The 20964-nt window shown below is 37.0% G+C and overlaps 1 long non-coding RNA gene across 2 annotated transcripts in view; it reads left to right on the top strand.

Moving 5' to 3' along the window:
* The first annotated feature begins 5375 nt into the window (after positions 1 to 5375).
* The window catches only part of LOC122889186, a 201801-nt gene continuing 186212 nt past the window's right edge, over positions 5376 to 20964 (top strand). For both annotated transcript variants that reach the window (XR_006380838.1, XR_006380837.1), the window contains exon 1: positions 5376 to 5420. This is a non-coding gene — a long non-coding RNA (uncharacterized LOC122889186). The remainder of the gene's footprint in view (positions 5421 to 20964) is intronic.

The following is a 20964-nucleotide window of genomic DNA, read 5'->3' as shown; positions in this document are numbered from 1 at the left end:
TCTGTATCAGGGAGCTGAGTGGGCATCCACGTGTATTAAGAGAAATGGGCTAAAAGTAAGCAAGGATGGCTCTGAGAAACTTGTCAGAGGGTGAGCTGCTTTGCCGATTACTTTTTTTGATGGGAGATGCTTCCCTGGGGGGGGGGCGGTCAAGAAACCACTCTGAAGTAACCACTTTTTGGATTCATTTTGATACAGTTATTTTGCCTGAAAAAAAAAAACTTAGTAACATAGCTTTGGTGAAGCCACATCAAAATGACTGAAAATATGTAAATTCCAGCTTTATATTAGCAAAAGTTTCCCCTTCTATTTGTTCTATCCCTATTCCATGCTTTACTTACAAGACAATTTTTACTTTCTCCTTTCCTAATTGTTTCGTATTTAAGCTTTTTATAGCCATGTTTTACCTGCCTTTTAAATCTCCAACATGTTTTATGTTATAGAAGTAAGATGTGCTTCTGGAGGCAAATGAAAAGATACAAATATATACATTGTATATATCAAATATATATATGAATATGTATATATATTATATATATAATATATATACAAATACAATATGTATACATGTATATATATTACTTTATAGTAAAGAAGTGAAAATTCTCTGATCCTCTCCATTCCCGCTTCCTAGAGTCAACCACCTTTAATAATTTACTACAAACATCCCAAGGATTGTCAGAAAATATTTCTTGTACAGCAGTGACAAGAAAGTGTTCTTCAAGTCCTCAGGAGATAACCCACTAGCCTAGTCTTTAGTAAGAGGCTCTGCTGCAGCAGTATGTACAAATAATTAAAATTCGATTGAAATTTTGGCTGAGGCACTGAGATAAAGAGTTTATGAGAATTAAAGATTACAAGAAAGATTTTGAGGGGGTATTTGAGTGATGTAACTCTCAACCACAGTGGGCAGGATGGAGATGTTAGCCCCTTCATACTCAGGGTCTGACCTGTGCTTGAGCAAGCCAGTGGGTGAGGGATCAAGTTTGATAAATCTGATGAAGTTGTCCTAGATGACTTGGGGTTAGAATATACAATTGTTTTTCAAAATGATATGAAAAGTAATGATTTCATAATGAATAATGAATAATATCGCATTCATTATTTAGAAATTAAATACAGAAGCTACATTTTATTTACTTTCCAATTTAGTATTATTATTTTTTGCCTTTCTACTTCCACATATTTTATCTTTGACTATTTCAATAAGGTAATAGTGAAAACTCTTTTTTTAAAGATTTTATTTATTTATTTATTTGTCAGAGAGAGAGAGAGAGAGCAAGTGAGCGAGCGCAAGAGAGCACGCACAACCAGGCAGAGTGGTAGGCAGAGGCGGAGTGAGAAGCAGGCTCCCCGCCGAGCAAGGAGCCCAATGTGGGACTTGATCCCAGGACCCTGAGATCATGACCTGAGCCGACTGCAGTGGCTTAACCGACTGAGCCACTCAGATGTTAGGGAAAACTCTTAATAAGGGAAAAACCTATGTGGTTTTGTAATTCACTTTCAAAAGGAATTTTTGATATGTGAAACGTAACACTCTTTGTTTTGTTTGAAAATGTAATATTTATGTTCCCGAGTAAGGGGAAATAAAAATGTATGTACACACCAGTATGCTTTTAAATAATTTTAAATAGAATGCCATTTCGTATCATATACATTTTCTTTTCCATAAAATTTACAAATTTAGTTTGAAGAAAAAATATATCGAGACTATATTATAAGTCATTGAACTGAACATTTAAAGTTGGCAAATTTTACCATATATAATTTATATACATATATATTTGTTTATTTAATTTAATTTTATTTTTTCAATGTTCCAAGATTCATTGTTTATGCACCTCACCCAGTGCTCCATGCAATACATGCCCTCCATAATACCCAACATCGGGCTCACCCATCTCCCCACCCCTCTTCCTTCCAAAACTCTCAGTTTGTTTTTCAGAGTCCACAGTCTCTCATGCTCCATCTCCCCCTCCAATTTCCCCCAAATTACTTCTCTTCTCCTTCTGCTAATGTCCTCCATGTTATTCCTATGTTCCACAAGTAAGTGAAACCATATGATAATTGACTTTTATAATTTATATTTTAATAAAGCTGTTTTAAAAATGCATTCCCTGGAAAAAAATCTGCTAAAAGTTATTAGACTGAGTAGAATAATGTGAGTTCCCGAAGCATAATTCAGAAGTGCCATGTAAATGTCTGTTCATGATATTCATATGCGAAAACCTTGATAACCAAGTTACAAAATATAAAATTTTCTCTTGCTTTGGGTCTACCCTGATCATTTATTTTTGCTGTCTTTTATGTTTACTTTCTGACTGATTTGACATCAAATCTTAGTACATTACATTTAGAAACTAAGCAATCGTTTTTAAAAATATATGTTCTGTGCTTGCCAGATGGATTTGGAAACTCTCCCAGTAATGCTTTCATTGTCATAACCCACTTCACAATTCCATCATGAATGAGGTCATTAGGGAATGACATCATTTTCAATACCTCCCAGATCGCAAAACTTTAAAAAAAAAATACAATAACCCTTGTATTTATTTGTTTTTCTTAGCATTATCATATCCTAAGTTAAGCATGACATAATTCCTAAATCACCCACAAATACACGTGTGTGTGCACACTCACGCACATGCACAAACGCGCAATGTAACTTAAAATGTAACTGGAGGAATTTCTGGGGACATATTGGGTCGTGGATGGCCATGAAGTGCTAGAGGTTCAGAAAGTAAGAAAGGATATTTAAAGGTAAACCAACAGGAAAAGGCCACCAAGATTGGGTGGATCCATTCAGAGGGGAAGTGAGAAAGCACTTAGGAGATTTTCTGCCTTTTTCCCTCCATCAGGAGACTATGTGGGAAGTTGCTGCTCTCTTTAGAAAGAGGAATCATGTAACAAGAGTCTCAAATCCCCACTTATTTATGCACTCACATAGCTATATAGTCACCAAATATTTGTGATATATATGATGTGTAGTGCATAGAAGAACCACTGGGTATACAGTTGTGAAGAAGTGAGGTATGGACTCTGCTCTCATGGAGCTAAAATTCTGCTTGGAGAGACAATCAATCATTACCAATTACAGAGAGAATGTAAAATTTTCAAGTATGGTCAGGGTTATGAAAAAAAAGTACATGTTTCTATCAAAGCTTACATCAGAAGATCATAAACTGACCCAGGAGTCATGACAATCTTCCCTTCATTTAGCTTTCTAAGATAATTAGGAATTAATCACACGAGGAAGTGTGGCGTGTGGAGGAGAATGCTCTAGAAAGAAGAACCTCATGTCCACTGTTCTTGTCCCATGTTGATGGGACAGAGCTCTGAAGTTAGGAAGGGAAACGCAGTTCTCTCTCTCAACAAGATTACCAGAAAAACAGATTTGGATAAAAAGATTTTTTCCTGTAAAATTGAACATATTTTAAAAGGGTGAAATCAATTACATATTAAAGTGAATTATTTCTGAAAGAAAATAACATCAGTATAATTAGATCCTTAGACCGTGGCTCGGGAGTGAAGGCCGTGATGGAACTATGTTGCTTATCTACTCAGAATCAGCAGGTTGACACGGTGGTGGGGACCACTTACAGATTTGAGCCCGTACTTTGGTAACATTAGATGATTTAATAGAGTTCAGTAAATAGCCACAGAATGTCTGCTATATCCCAGTCACTGGCCGGCCTCAGAAGCATTGGTATGTCTTAGGTTAGTGTCTGTATCCCTGGAATGATGGTGATGGCCGTAGGACATGAATGAACAGCAGTGACAAGATCTGACCTCTGAACTTCTATTTTCTGCTGGGTGGCCCTCTTCTTCCAGATGTATGCCAGAGATCATTGCAAATAAGAGTGTTGCAAATAAGCTGTGCTGAGCTGCCCTGATGGAGATAGGAGGAAGGGAGGTTTTCTGATGCAAAAAAAGAACCTTCTAAACAGGACCTAGGGATGATAGGAATTTAAAACAAGACTCAATAGCATTTTTAAAACTGTGGGCTGTTTCTGAAGCTCCATAGATGATTTGCTTTTCTGGGAAAGTGGCATGAGTGTAGGGTCTTATTTTTACTATTTTAATTGCAGATGTCTGCATCATAGAAAAGAATCATTTGAATCATTGGAAGAAATTGCTAACCTATACGTAGAGCAGATTGTATCACTGCTCATAATTACACATGGTACCCACTCCTCATAAGCAGTTTATGCCTCCCAGCCTGTGACCTTGGGACTTGCCTGCTTCCTGTTGTGGGGAGTATGTATGCTCCCTCCTTTGCCATTGATTTTGGATTTAACCATGTCATTTTTCCCTCACCACTACGATATGAACAGATAGGACTATGCTACATCTAGTTAGAAGCTTTAAAGGCAGTTCTAAGAATTGGCTCAGCCTCTGGCCTTTCTTTTTTTTTTTTTTTTTTTTAAAGATTTTATTTATTTATTTGACAGAGAGAGATCACAAGTAGGCAGAGAGGCAGGCAGAGAGAGAGAGGAGGAAGCAGGCTCCCCGCCGAGCAGAGAGCCCGATGCGGGACTCGATCCCAGGACCCTGAGATCATGACCTGAGCCGAAGGTAGCGGCCTAACCCACTGAGCCACCCAGGCCTTTCTTCTTAGCCTCTGAAATGTCACGCGGCACCACACACCGCTAGCTTTCAACCTCAGAGTGGATCTTCAAGTAAGATCAATGGCGCTGAGCCAAGCCGAGCCAGTGTCGCTGTATCTGTCCAATAGCCGCCTCTAATGAAACAGTAGCAAGACCGAAATGCTTATTTTTGAAGGCCCATGAGATTTTTACAGCTGTTAGTCACCAAAGTTGAAAAGTATAGAATTTAATACTCAGAAGTGGAGTGTTACCGTAATACAAACTTAAAAAATATGTAGCCTTGATTTTAGGGGCCCAGACAGCTAGCAGTCAGCAAACTTACTGGAGGCTGGCATATTGGTGGCAGATTTGATGCAGAAGCAAACATTTGGTAAAGCTGTCACCTGTGATAACTTGGAAGGCAAACACTTACGTAGTGATGTACCTAGAACTCTCTGCAAAGAGGATTTAAAATGTTACTAATGTGAATTGGTTGTTCAGAGCTGCATTTGGTAAGGTCACACGAGAAAGAGAATGAGCTCCAATGTAGGAGACTTTGACCTAAAGGATGACAAGGAGATGAAATTGCTGAGCAAGTCCAGAACTTGCAGTTAAAAATCCAAACTTTTCCTGATCTTTAACCCGTTGAAAGGTAAGTACAGTGAGCCGCCAAGGCTAATTAACAGGCAGAGTAAGACTCACTTTAGGGACAAAGACCAAATTACTGGCTTGTGGGCAAAACCTGATTGGATTAAGGTGCTTGTGAGTAAATCTTTTCAGTTGGACAAAATGGCTCAGCACGGAGAAAACAAGAGAGTGATCTCAGGAAGACTGGTAAGTTTAAATACCTGCCCTTAAGTTTAGAGAGAAAACAGATTTGTTTAAAAAAAAAAAAAAAAGGTGGGTGTGTCTATTAATACTCAGAGCAGAAGAGATCAAACACATGGATATATATAAAGATAAAATGTTGAGAGAGTTTTAATGCCAAGAGTACTGCCAGCCTGAAATAGCAAATGTGTGGGGGTTTTTTTTAATAGCTTAAAATGACATGTGGACTCCCAGCTTTCTCTGGGCAGGAAGTAGGCCAGAAGAGCTGCTCAGCTCTAAGGAGGGCACATTTTTATTCACAGGTGGTCAGGAGGGTAAAGGAAAAAGAAGGAAGAGGTTGGAATCAGTTGGCCTGGAGGAACTTCTCTGAGGAGCTGATTTGGCGGTTATAAACTCCTAAAGACTGACCTAAAGTAGCTTCCCTTTCTCCAATGCTCTTGTATTTGCCCGGTGGGCTTTCAGAGCATCTATGAACCAGTTTATGCGGTGTGTTCTGTCCTTTGTCCTCCTTCAAATGGGAACGCTTATGTGTTTATCTTGCCTCTCTTCCACCATTTTATGTTGAATGCATGTGGAGAAGATAGTTTGTCTATTTAGTTCACATACGTTCAAATCAAGAAGAGTTACTTCAATTTCGTGTAGATAGAATCATGAACTTCAGGGCTGATGTTTCAATTGGCTGAAGCTCTTAGGATGTCTTCCTTATAGGTGTGAATGAATTTTGTGTGTAGAAGTGTGGGAAAGTGAGCATCTGTGACCAACAAGGTGAACTGAGATAGATTAGATTCACAATTTCTCATTTCTTCCTTCCAGGCAAGAGGATTATATATCATTGTCATTACTGTGTGACCAGCTTGCTCCTGAGTATAAATCCTACCCCCATGTTCTTTGGTCTTGGTCATGTGGCTTATTTTGTCCAACAGAATGTGATGTTTTCCACATGGAAATCAAAGCTTTCTTTTTTTTTTTTTATGCACTTGTATTGGTTAAGCTAGCTAGCCCCGCCTTGCTTTTCTCTTCTGCAAGTATGTATGAGATTGTCTCATGAAGTGCTGATTCTTTAGCCTGGCTGTAGGCATAAGGAGACATATGGAGCAGAGACCATCAGAACCAAGCAGTTAACCCTCAGTCACAGACATGTAATAGGAGCAAGAAATGAATGTTTATTTAGGAAGCCACTGAACTTTTGGAGTATTTCTTAACTGGCTAGGCTAATACAGCCTTTAAAATTGAAGGGATTTTTCACTATTAACTTGATCTTGATTTAGAAATCTAAACAATTTTTAAGAGAAGAGTATTGATGTAGGTTCTCATTGTGTGGACTTTTCACAAAGAAGCCAGAAATAAACCCTTGCTTTATATGGTCAATTAATCTAGAACAAAGGAGGCACAAATATAAAATGGGGAAAAGACAGTTTTTTCAATAAATGGTGTTGGGAAAACAATAGCTAAATACAAGAGGATAAACCTGGGCCACTTTCTTACATGGCACATAAAAGTAAACTCAAAATGGACTGAAGATCTAAATGTGAGACCATAAAACTCCTAAAAGAAATCATAAGAAGTAATCCCTTGAATCTCAGCCCTAGAAACATATTTGTAGATATGTCTCCTGAGGCAAGGAAAAGACAGCAAAAATAAACTGTTGGGTCTACACCAAAATGAAAAGCTTTTGCATAATAAAGGAAACATCAACAAAACAAAAAAGCAACCTACTGAACAGGAGAAGATATTTGAAGACATACAGATGAGCCAGACACATGAAAAGATGCTCAACATCACTTATCATTAGAGAAATGGAAATCAAAACTACAATTAGATACCACCCTACACCTATCAGAATGGCTAGAAGTTAAAAGACAAGAAATAACAAATGTTGGTGAGGTTGTGGAGAAAAGGGAAACCCTCAAGCACTGTTGGTGGAATGTAGATTAGTATAACCATTGTGAAAAACAGTATAGAGTTTCTTCAAAAAATTAAAAATTGAAATACTGTATGACCCAATAATTCTAACACTTGGTATTAACACAAAGAAAAGGAAAACACCTTAAATTTAAAAAGATACAGGGGCTCCTCAGTAGTTAAGTGTCTGCCTTTGGCACAGGTCATGATCCCAGGTCCTGGGATCGAGCCCTACATCGGGCTCCCTGCTCAGCGGGAAGCTTCCTTCTCCCTCTCCTACTCCCCCTACTTGTATTCCCTCTCTCGCTGTGTCTCTCTCTGTCAAATAAATAAAATATTTTTAAAAAAGTAAAAAAAGACATATACACTCTTATGTTATGGCAGCATTACCTAAATAGCCAAGACATGGAAGCCACCTAAGTGTCTATCAGTAGGCAAATGGTTAAGGGAAATGTATATATATATATATATATATATATATATATATACACATGCACGCACACAATGGAATATTACTCAACCATAAAAAAGAATGAAATTTTGCCGTTTGTGATAACATGGATGGAGCTAGAGGGTATTATGCTACATGAAAAAAGTTAAGACGGATAAAGACAAATACCATATAACTTCACTTACATGTGGAATTTAAAAAATAAAAACAAACAAAAAAACCCTGACTCTTAAATACAGAAAACAAACTGGTGGTTGCCAGAAGGGAGCTAGGTGGGGGGTGGGTGAAATAGGGTCAATGAAAGGGATTGAGAGGTACAAACTACCAGGTATAAAATAAATAAGTCATGGAGATGAAATGTACAACCTAGGAAATATAGTCAATAGTATTGCAATATAGTTGATTGGAGGCATTCTGTAACAGATGGTTACTATTTCTATCATGGTGAACACTGAGTAATATATAGAGTCATTGAGTCCCTACATGTACACCTGAAACTAATACAGCATTGCATGTCAATTATAGTTCCATAATAAAAATAAATAAGGAAAAAAGTAAAGGATTTTCCAATATTCATTGGTTTAGCTCCACAAATTTGATCTTGATTTATAAATCTAAAGCATTTTAAGAGAAAAATATCAATTTAGACTTCCACTACTGTTTTATAAAAGCTTGCATATGCTCTTATATTTATGTTTTTTTGAATATAAAGTTTAATGATGACAGGCTGACCACAGAACATTGTTTCTAAGGGCAAAACACTGACTTTTGGTCAGAATGGCTGTCCTCAAGGCTTTGGTTGCTGTTAAGTGTCATATTATCTAAGGCTATTCAGCATCTCTAGGAGCCAGTCCTCACTGAGTTGTAGCGAGAGGTTCAAGAACTTCATTTGAAAGAATGTCCCTGGTAAAATTCACTTAGAATCTCTGCATATTGCTGCTTATTTATCTCTTTTGCTTTCTTCAAAATCTCTGGGCTATCTACCCAGGAGATATAACAGAATAGAAAGGGGTGAAGAAATGAGTGTGAGATATAACAATAGAGTGGACAGTCAATGAGCAACAAATAATATAGTTATTTGGAGTCAGCAAAGAAAAGAGATCACCTAATCACCTGTAAATTTTAATCTTTTGTCTTGTGTTTCCAAAGGCCAAGTGCCGTTTATGTTCATTTTCTTTCACATTTCTAAAGTGTATTCTGTGATCAAGTTGTGACTTTTACAAAGCCTGTCAATCTCGAAAATTCTTGAATTCAGTGTAACTCTTCATTTGTGTTACAAAATCCAGCATAATATTTACTAAAACAGGTATAGAATTCATAATGTGGCTCTTTTCCAAAAAGAAAAAAAAAACTTGTTTTGTTCAGGAAAATAAAACTCATTCTATTATAGGATAGTATCATTACTATAGTAGAGTTCTGTGGTGACCAGACAGCAAGCTGACAGGGTCCTTGCGGTCCTAGAGCCCGGTCAGAAACCAGCCCTGCCCAGCACGGTTCAGCCCCAAAGCTGAAGAAGATTCCAAGACTAAGAAAGTTATCACTTATCTTTTGTCATTCTGAGAGAAGTTTCTGGAGTTTGAAATACTATTTTCTAGGAATTTGGGGGTCTTTCTGGAAATCTGGCTTTATAGAATTACAGATGTGGAAAATTAGTGTGCCCATAATTTGATTATGAAATCAATAGGGCATGACTTCAAAAAAGGATTTTTAGGAATCTTCCATAACTTTGATTTATCTGGTGTGAAAGCTAAATATCTTTTTTTTTTTAATCTTTGGAAAGAATTATGCTTAGCTTTGACATTTATTTTACTCAAAATAAAGTATATACATTATATACTATGCATAATTCAAAAGCAAAGTTTTAATTTTCCAAAGGCTTAATTTCTATAACAAAAATCTTCCAGGAAGCTTAGTATTGTTTGTTTCTCATAGGAAGAGATATTTTCTGGAACTGGATTTACCACACTGAGCTTTTCTCAAATATGGTTGCTGTTTCTTACCATAGGTACATCTTATAGTAAATTTAACCACAAAAAGCCACATGCCACTGTGGGCCCAATTATTTGTTATCCACAAATGGTGATATGTAAGGACCTATATCTTGAGGAAAAAATTCTAAAGAGTATCTGAGGCCTTTGGAGAGATACAGATCTACACCCCCCCACCCCAACACCAGCTGATAAATCTTGGATATTTACAGCACAGACATGAACAGATCAAGCTTTGGGTATCCAAAGATGAAGCTTGACTACCAGCTCTATCACTTACCAGCTCAGTGGCCTCAGGTAAGTTTCTTATTTTCTCTACACCACAATTTCCTCATCTGAAAAAGAACCATAAAAATATTGAACTTCTTTAGTTAGTTTTGCTGGGAAGATGGTACTGAATGATGATTGGTTGAGACTCAATATATGATTGGAATAATTTGTCTTTTTATTTATGTCTCCAGGACCTATTTGCTTATTCATGCTTGTGGTTAATTGTCCAAATCTTAAAAGAAAAATATATAAACTGTTTACTTTTGATGGCTAGTTAGCACACTGCCCATTAACATGAATTCTGTAGCATGAAATATTAATCTGATAAACTATGTGTGCATCTTCTTTAGCCACAGGACAGGCTTTCTTATGTTTGTTTGGCTGCCAGAGACTTTTGCTCTTGTACCTGCCAACTAAATTGAGGAGAGAGAAGCTGGGCAGGAGCAAGTGCTGGGAATTTAGGTTAGTGAATGAAGAGTTAGGGCTGATACAGAGCTTCGTGATAGCTCCCAAGGGGAGGAGCAGGGCCTACCCGTCAAGAGGCAGGGACACAAAGAATAAGGCTTATCCAGAAAGAAAGGGATTGGGGCCATCACAGTAGAGAGTAGGGAAAGAAGGCAAGGTCAACTGCCAGTGGGAGATGGACAGCAACACAGAAGATGTTCATGTTGAAACAGACAATTTGGTATCTCTGGCTCTAAAGTTAACCATTTTTTACTGGAATGTAAGAAAATTTTTCTCTTAACTTTGTATTTAAAATATTATATACAGATCATAGAGTCAAGTATTTTATTCCCTTTTTACAGATGGAGAGATACACTGAGTGACAAAAAGTTAAGATCATTATATTTTTATAACACAGTGAAGTAGAATCCAGTATCAAAAATTAAATATTTTTATGATCATCTTATTTTTCTGATTTTGTGTGTATATATATATATATATATATTTTTTTTTTTTTTTGGTCTAAATCTCTTACCATTCATTCATCTTGCTGCCTTCCCAATTCAGTAATCCTAGAACTACAATGCATCTCCAGACTGGTGCTTGCTTCCCAAAGGGAGGGCTACACTAGAACAACTCTGTTCAAATATGTAGAGAATTTTTATAAAGAGAAAAATGACCAGGTTTCTTTCTCCATTTTTCACTGAAAACAACCCAAGAAGAAGGTTAAATTTAAAAAAATGATTTAGGCCAGAAATCACATGCACACAAGGACACATACACACAAACACACAGCCCCCTTGGTACCAGCTAAAGTTTTGAGAAGATAATAATAATAAAAAAAATTCCTGGAAATTTAAAAAATTTGGTAGATAATTATGGGAGCAGTCATTACCTAAAATCAAATTAATAATGTCATTGGAAAGTATAAAGACATTGGATACTTTATGCAGTTTTAGTTTATGCTTTCAGCACAATACACAAAAATATTGGAAGTCCACTTGGCATTGTTATACATGGATAGGTTTTGTTAAGATCATCTCTTTATTGAACTATAAAATGTTATAGGTCAACAAGATGATATGACAGAAAAGAATGCTTTACCTCTACACAATTATAAAATATATCTCAGATGTTCCTATAATGCCTAATATACCTAAATGTTATTTCTGATGACTGAGAGCATTCTTTACCAAGATGAGGGTGTAGAGAATGTGGCTAAGGACACAGGCCCCACGTCAAATAGCCTTGGTTCATCCCTCAATCATATCACCTACTAGATGTGTGACCTTGGGTAGATCATTTAATTTTTCTCACTTCAGTTTTCTCCTGGGTACCTTGGGAATGGGAAAGGATAATACCTTCTAAGAATAACATGTGTTACATGTTAAGGCAAACCATTTCAAACTACTTGGCATAGAGTAAAGAACTCAATATTTGACTGTTTTCACTATTGTTATTACCTGATTTTCTAACCTTGGGCAAGACACTTAATTTTTGTGAGCAGTAGTTTCTCCTGCGTAAGAGGCAGATAAACCCCTACTTTGTAAGGTTGCCAGTAGAGCATAATATACTTCCAGCACATAATTCAGGATTAATAACATTTTTCTCTTATTTATTCTCATATTAGTGAAAACTATTTATTTTCATCTGAAAAATGAAAGTAATTGTCTTTCAGCAGCAATTTCTCTAAATTTGAAGAGTTTGCCAAAGGGTGAGTAATATATGCATGACTCTGCCCAGTTCTTCCACACAGTTAGGTGGAAGATCCTACATCATTCTGTAGGATGTGTGGGATTTCATGAACCACTTCTTTTTGGGCAATATCAGGGAGGTTATGCTCCCATGGTTCAAATGGGGCCCAGCAAAGTTATGCAGCACAGGCTGACTCTCTTCTGTGGGACAATCCACAGATGGCTTCTATGGCTGATCCCTCCTGTGGGTGAAGAGCTGTGCATGCCAGGAGTAGTCTAGGGCATTGGTTTGGTTCCCACATGGTCTCTTGGCTGGCCATCTCAGATACTCTACTGGCACTTTCCAAGACATCTCCCTCTCTCTCTGAAGATCTCATCCTCCCTACCCTGGCCTCCAAAAGGTTCTTTTCAGGCTATTTTCTCTCTGGTGTTTACATTGGCATACAATCCATACTCTGCTCACCTCAGGGACTTTCCTTTTAAAATGTAAAAGCCTAGTTTGGAAATGTCTTTTTTTCTTAAAAGATTCAATGTTCTGGAGGCAGTTGGGGTGCTTCTGCTTCCTAGGCAGATGACCAGGATGTGCAGGGAGGAAAGAAAACCCCAAAGATGAAGGTGAATATTCTAAGAATTTCTTTCACCACTCATGTAGCATCAGGTGGTGTTTCCGGTCCTCCAAGTTTTCAGGGCCCTGGGCCCTGCATTTACTTGACCACAATCACTGATATTCAGAAATCCCCTTGCTCTGCATTTTAGAAAGCTTTGTGTGTTAGATTATTAAAGCAAAGTACCACAGATTGGGTAGTTTAAACAACTCAAATTTATTTTCTTACAATTTGGTAGGCCAGAGGCTGAAATCAAGATTCTGGTAGGATTAAGTTCTTCTGAGATGTCCTCCACTGGTCTAGATGGCATCTTCTGTGGGAACCCTTAAGTGGTCTTCTGTCTGTATGTGTCTACCCACTAAACTGCTCTTCTGATAAGGATTCACATTGAATTAGGGCCCACCCAAATGACCTCATTTTACCTTAATTACCTTTTTAAGTCTCCTATCTCCAAATCCTGTCACATTTTGAGATCCTAGGAGTTAGATTTCCGACATATGAATGGGCGTGGGAAGGCGTGGTTCAGTCCATAGCACCAAGCAACTATCACCTAGGCTCAAGCTATTGCAATTGTAACACCTTGGTTCACAAACTTTAAAAAGCTGCCCATGTCATTTGGCCCATGACTCATAATTTTAACTATAAATTGTGTGCCTATGATGTGCCAGACACTATTTCTTCTGTCAATCTTTATATACATCATCTCTTCCAATAGCCCCATCAGTTCAAGATTAGAACTATACTAACAACAGAAGCTGAAATTCAAAATGATCTGTCTGATTCTAATGCCGAGGTGAGTTCCACTGTGCTATATTGAGGTTACCAGCAAATTAGACTCTCAGTTGGACCAGTGCATGGTGTAGGTTTTACTTTGGGAGCATGGAACAGTTTACAAAATGTTGGGAATACTAGTGTAGGGCCAGTGGTTACACAGGCTTGTTATTCCTGAAGGTCCTGCTATTTTAGAGTTAGTACAAAATTGTATTTATGTAGTATGTTTCTTATTTAAGAAGATAGGAACCTATTATACATTTTAAGAAGATATTTGAGAAGATAAAAAATATTACGTTATGGTACATAAAATGCATTAATATTAATATTAGCTAATATTAATATTTTAGAAATCTAGAAAATTGCCTCAGCTGGCCTTCTCCCTTGACTTGTCCTACGAGGTTGATTTATATAGACTATATCCACAGACCTGGCCTCAGAAGGGACATTTGAGGCCAGAGTGTCCCCTCCCCTGCCTTCTTCCTGGTCACTCTGGATTGACTACCTCTTTTGACCCAATCATTTTATCATGGGGGGCCTCCCTACACAATTTGCTCCTTCTGGGTTCCAATAAGATTCCTTCCTTTTGTCCTTTCTGATCTACTCATCACTGTTTCTAACCCGAGATATTGTCCTCCATCCTATGGCTTCCCTATGGCCAGCTTGCACTTTTGTAAAAAGGTTTTTCACTTAAACCTCCTTGAATTACCCTAATTGTATATCATCAGCTTCCTGTATATTGTTAATCTTTTTCTTGAACAATTGGTTATTTGAAATATGTCTATATAATTTGATAATACAGTTTGTAATCATCTTGGCATAACTTTTAAAAGCTGGATTCATATTATTTTATTGTAAAATGACTAAAGGAAAACTTTAAAAGAAAAATATTGCTAGACAGTTGGAAGTCAACCCTGACAGGAGAGCTTGATGGTTAGGTACAGAAACTCTAGAAAGAAGTTGCCTGGGTTTTAATTTTAATGCTCTCTCTATTAACTGTGTGATATTGAGCAAGTCATTTAACCTCTCAGGTTCTCAGTTTCTTTATCAGTAAAAGAGATATAATAATAATAGGCAGCCTAAGGATTGTTATGAAGATTTTAAAAGTTAGTATGTGTAAAATATTGCAAATAAGGCTAAGCCTATGTTAAGTGCTAAGCGTTTGCCTAATTAATATGATGATTTCATTGAGTGCCTGTTGTGGTCTAGGCAGCTTGCTAAACACCTTTTCATACTTTATCCCATTTAGTCCTCAGAACACTGTGAAGGAGATATTATAACTCATTTAATAAGAAATAAAAGCCAGAGTAATTAAGTAATTTGCTCCAGTCCACCTGGTAAGCAGAGAAGTTGAGATTTGAAGGCAGATTGGAATATCATTATTGAAATAAATTACACACAGTGCACACTGTGTGTGTATATACACACACAGAGACACATCTTTACTATACTACATATAGTACTGAGTACACAGTATTTACATTTATAGGATGCTTGTGTCTGGCACATTGTGGACACTCAATATATGATTGTTGCTTCATCTCACTCCAGATTTCAAGTTCGCTGCTTTTCTCACTTCACCACACTGCCTTCCATCTTACAGGTAAAGGAGTAAAATGAACTTTCCAGAAGTTCTGTGAGAATTAACCAGAGAGGAGAAGAATGTAATTTATCCCTATTGCTGAACCTCCCCTTCCTCTTCCAAGATAATAAAAACATTCAATTAACAACATACTTGAAAAGATACCAAATTTGCATTTTACCAAATGGACTAAGTTGTTAACTTGGAGAGCCACAGAAGCCTGTGATTGCTGCTGTGGATACATCCCAGATAAAAAGATCAAAGGTTATCATGAGACTCACCAGATGTCACCATAAAGAGCTCTGCCTGTTTTCAAAGTCCCTGATGGATGATGTGAGAGCTTCCATTGGAATGCTTTTGAATGTTCTACATGGTGTCATAAATATTACAAATTTTGTCAATGGGTCAAATGGCTTTGGGGCAATAAAGCTTTGTTAAATCACCATTCACTGAACACATTATCTCATTTTATACAAACACAATTAAGAATTCATTAAGAAGGGACCTTTTCTAGAAATCATTATACAATTTATCTATACCCCTGCTATGGCGGTCTTCCACACTAAATTTGAAAAAAGCTTTTGAGCTAAAGATCGCTCTTTATTCTAAAGTATTACTCTCTTGTATTAATTCCCAAAGGGTTTAACGGACTTGTCAATGTCCTATAGCCAGTACGTGACAGAGAACGGGTCTAAACAGAAATCCTCCTATTTCCCAAGCCCATGTACTTTCTCATGTACTATACTAACTCCAACTTTATATATGTATGTATATGAATATATGCTATAAGAATTACTAGCTCACAAATCTGGAGTGTTTATTAGATACTAGTTCTCTTTTTAAAGATTTTTTCTATTTGTCAGAGAGTGGGGGGAGAGAGAGAGAAAGTGCGAGAACAAGCAGGGGGAGTGGCAGGCAGAGGGAGAATAGACTCCCTGCTGAGCAGGGAGCCCAATGTGGGACTTGATCCCAGGATCCTGGGATCATGACCTAAGCCAAAGGCAGATGGTTAACAGACTGAGCCACCCAGGCATCCCTAGATAATAAGTTTTAAGTTTCATTATTTATTAGCCACTTCTACCCTTTCTCTTAGAATAGATCATAGATAGATTCTATCTATCTATCTACCCATCTATTAAGATTTGCCTACCTATCTAAAGGCTCATAAATGATTTGGCAAGGTGACTTCTTGTGTCTCCCAACTTCATTTCTTCCTACTTCATGATATTCAAAGGTCTTTTCTTATTAATAAATAGGAAGCAAAAAGAAAAGTTTTGTTTTCTATCTTCTGAATTATCTCATTGAAAGTTGTCTTCTGAATCTACATTTTATTTTATTTTATTTTCAATGTCTTGACTAAATGTGTCCTAAATGTATCTATTTTAACTTCAGGGATAGCAATTATTATAGTAGTGAAACTCTCTTACTCTGACTTCTGACTTTGTTTTAATTGGACTTATTTTTAAACAAAAGCAAGATGTGTAATATCTTTTCATTCCATACAATTATTGTGGACCCTATTCTTAATCTTTAATGGAATCACTATGTTATATAGCTATTTGCTAATTTTTCCCCCCCTGGGAATAGGGACTGATTCAGCTATGTTTCCAAAAGAGATTGATGATTAATTCAGCTTCTGGATACCATAGGGTACTTGAATGGTGGATGAGAAAACTCCTATTCTCTTCCCAATTCTCCCCAAAACAGGATCTCTGTCTGACCTCCAGACTGGAGCCTTCCTGGTCACCTTGATTAAAGCCCAACTCTAAGTGCTGACAGAATTATATAACAGTTACTAATGCTGTGTGAACTTATGGACTAACAAGTCATTTGTCATACTGGAGATAAGCGGGAGCCTCAGTACCAAGGGGAAAGGCAGGAGCCCTTCGTCTTGTGAACCATGACCCAGACACTGCCTGGATTTCTTACAGTCATGAATATTGAATAGTTTCTGTAGAGATCTGAGCCTTCTCTCCATTCCAGGTGGGCAGCCTTGTCCTTTGAGGGAGGAAAGCATTTGATAATGTCTCAGTGATAACCTTAGCATTTTGTAGTGGGAAAAATGCCAAGAGTCTTTAGATTTATTATGCACTATTGTTTCACAATGTTATATATTCTTTTTCTTTTAGGATAATTTCTCTCTTTCTCAGAGACCTTGTTTTACTTTGAGATATTTGTTCATATTTGAAAGATGATTTTTCTGAGGAATGATTTTGTTAAAAAGGCAAACCATTTGATCGTACCTCTAAAGAATGTAGCAGAAAATGGGATGTTTCTTTTGGGGAGAAGAACATTATATAAACTCCTTCCTTATACGAACTCCTTCATTATATGAACTCATCCACATTAGATAGAAGATTTTATATCATTGTTTTTCAAATACTAAATTGCTATTACTGGCAAATGTCTATGTCAAGTGTATAAACAATTAACCAAATATTAGAGCCACAGGAATGAAATTACCTGAATCAAAAAGCACTAATACTGGCAGCATATTAGAATTTTGATGCAATAGCATTTACAATAACAGTTACTGATAAGACCTTCAATCGCTAGGTGCTTGTGCTCTTCATCCAAGCAGCTAGGCATAGTGTTGAAGTGGGTTGACTCAAGAACTGTGTCATTCAGATTTGAATCTTTGCCATCTGAGAGCTGTGTGTCTTGGCTAAGTTACTTATCCTTCCCATGACTCACTTTCCTATATTTAAATAAAGGGTAGTAATAGTACCAATTTCAGAAGAAATGTTATAAGGATTAAATCAGCTATCATAAAGTACTTAGCACTAAATCTTACACAAATAAATGTTGTGCAGATGTCTTAGGTTCATATCATAGTATTAATCTATTTACAATGTTTATAGGTCTCCTGTGTTCAAAGGTACTGTGTTATAGGGATGGTCCTTGCCTACAAGGGATATTTTGTCAGAAAAAAATGATGTTGGGGCACCTGGGTGTCTCAGTCGTTAAGCGTCTGCCTTCAGCTCAGGTCATGATCCCAGGGTCCTGGGATCAGGCCCCACATCGAGCCCCACATCAGGCTCTCCGCCCAGCAGGAAGCCTGCTTCTCCCTCTCCTGCCCCCCCTGCTTGTGTTCCCTCTCTCGCTGTCTCTCTCTGTCAAATAAAATCTTAAAAAAGAAAGAAAGAAAGAAAGAAATGATATCATTCAGTATGGGAAAAGTGGAAGCTGGATACCTGCTCTCAGAGATAGTGATGTAAAATTCTAAACTTTAATTTTAACTAGACACTTTAAAGTGGTTACTTTTTGTTGTTAACTCTCTAAGACTCCCTGCTATATATATGCACATATTTAATAATTCCCAGGGCATACCAGACCATTTGATGCAATGGTAGAAACTGAGTAATATTTATATTTAAAAATAAATTAAAATGTACTCATGTATATATATATCAAGCTACTTCATTTTGTCTTATAATTAGAGTAAACACAGCCTGTGGAGTATGACCCTTGAGTGTCATGCATCTCCACTTGCTGAATTACTCATGTAAAATTCTCACTACAGCTCATGTTATAGAGGATTTGTTAAAAGTAAAACCCAAATGTTATATTTACACTATCGGCAAGGGGAACAAAATGTAGACAATTTATTCATAAGTCACATTTAAATAATCTGTATTTATATAATGATATCTTAAGAATTATAATTCTATCAAGCTTCAATCTAAACAACTACATGTTCACTTAACTAACAGCAATAAAATGAAAAAAGAAAAATTTCAAGACTATTTTAAGAGTCAAAATAAATCTATTTATTTATTTGAAGATTTTATTTATTTATTTGAGAAAAAAGGAGATGGCATGAGCAGGCTGAGGAAGAAGCAGACGCCTCACTGGGCAGGGAGCCCAGCTTGGGACTTGATCGCAGGAGTCTGGGATCATGACCTGAGCTGAAGGCAGATATTTAACTGACTGAGCCACCCAAGTGCCCCAACAAACTAATTTTTTTTTTAAGATTTTATTTATTTGACAGAGAGACTGTGAGAGACACAGGGAGAGAGGGAACATAAGCATGGTGAGTGGGAGAGGGAGAAGCAGGGCTCCAGGTGAGTAGGGAGCCTGAAATGGGGCTCGATCCCAGGATCCTGGGATTATGACCTGAGTTAAAGGCAGAGGCTTAACGACTGAGCCACCAAGTGTCCCAACAAACTAAATTTAAAATGGAAGAAAAATTACTCTCAAGAAAGACACTTAAATGTTTGACATTTGTGAAGTACTACCTGAATCATAACTTCCATCAAATTTCCATTTGAGTAATAGTGTAGCTACCTAATAGCAAGGAAGCTAAGAAAGAAAGTACGAATTTTCTTTAGAAAAGTTTCTTTAGAAAGGAATCTGGCTAAGGTTCAGGACCTTCTGAAGTAGGCTCAGTAGAGGGCTGTTTTCGGGGTGTGGGACGGGGGAAATATTTCAGAACTTGGTGTAGAGTCATTTTTTTTATGCTAATGGCTGATGTGTGAGGCCAGGGGCATCTCTCAGCAATGAGTATGCTTCCAGGTGTCCATGCTTACCTTGCATTAACTGCCCCCCGGAACCCTCCTTTGACAACTGACTGGAGGATGAAGTAGAGGAAGAAAGGATGAACTTGAATCAGGTGTACATAAATGGCTGAAATCACCTTTGGTGTCACTTCTCCTAGATGCGGTTTTTGAAGGTGCATCCCTCTATGGTGTTAACAAGAGAAGGCATAGCACATTTTTATGTCTGCTAGTCCAGAGAGAGTCTGCTAAGTTCAGCGGGATAAACTGTAGATGTCTCTTGTAGAGAAATTATTGGAAAAATATAATGACTTGATGGAGGGAACATTCCATGATTTTGATCTCATGGAGCTGACATTTGGTCCACAGAGGATAGATAAATTTAGGTATTTCATCCCTCAACCATCACAACTTAATGCTTCCTCTTTCTTGGTGATCTGAAAATCCATATGACTTGGTGGTCCCCTCAGACCTTGACATAGGTGTCACTTTAAACACTGGGCAGAAGAAGGCCCTTTACATCTAGAAGATTAAATTTAAGCTCTGCTTTATTGAATTTTTTCCCCTGTCATATGCATGTTCTTTTCATAATTCATTTAGTTTTCTCTTGGCCAATACAGTTTTGACCAATTATAATGAGCTTTATTCCTCATGGGAAATCATTTGGCTTTAATAAGAACAAATGCTTCTTTTTGCATTTTCTATAAGAACTTTTTCTTGTTTTCTGAAGGTGTGCAGCTGCTCACAATTATGGTTGATTGTTTCATCTGTTTTGGACAGTTTCTCCTCTGTCATTAAGTGGTAAATTCCCTCTTAAATGAACATTCCAGTGTATTTTATTTCATTTTTGCAATGAAGGTCAGAAATGACCAAATTTTTGGTGAAGATTCTGAATATCACTTTCAAACTCTGTTTTCAGTCTTCAGTGAAATCAGTTTTAAAATTTTTAAATTCTCAGCTTGGAGAATCTTATTTTGATATGTTAATTCCTTATGTATAATAGAAACATGTTTGAGGAGGTGAAAACTATAGAAGAAAATAATTTCAGTAAATACTGATTTTTCAAAGAAAAGCTTTGAACTTTTAGAGATTTAAAAAATTAGCTTATTTTTTATTATGAATACCTTTCAAATAGGAATAGTTGAAGATGCTTCCTCAAATGCAAACAAGGCTTAGATAATTTTCCCAATGTCTGCTGTTATAAACATTGTCCATAGTTATCAAAATACTTTTAACATCACAGTGAGAGTTAAATATGTGACTTTATCATTCTGTCTTTGGCTCCTGCAGGAAATGAGTGAATTTCCTTTTCAGTATTTGTAATAGGAAATATATCCACCATCACAC

This window comes from Neovison vison, chromosome 11, assembly GCF_020171115.1.
Source record: "Neovison vison isolate M4711 chromosome 11, ASM_NN_V1, whole genome shotgun sequence".
NCBI lineage: Eukaryota > Metazoa > Chordata > Mammalia > Carnivora > Mustelidae > Neogale > Neogale vison.
This window is presented reverse-complemented; position numbering and strand designations above follow the sequence as displayed.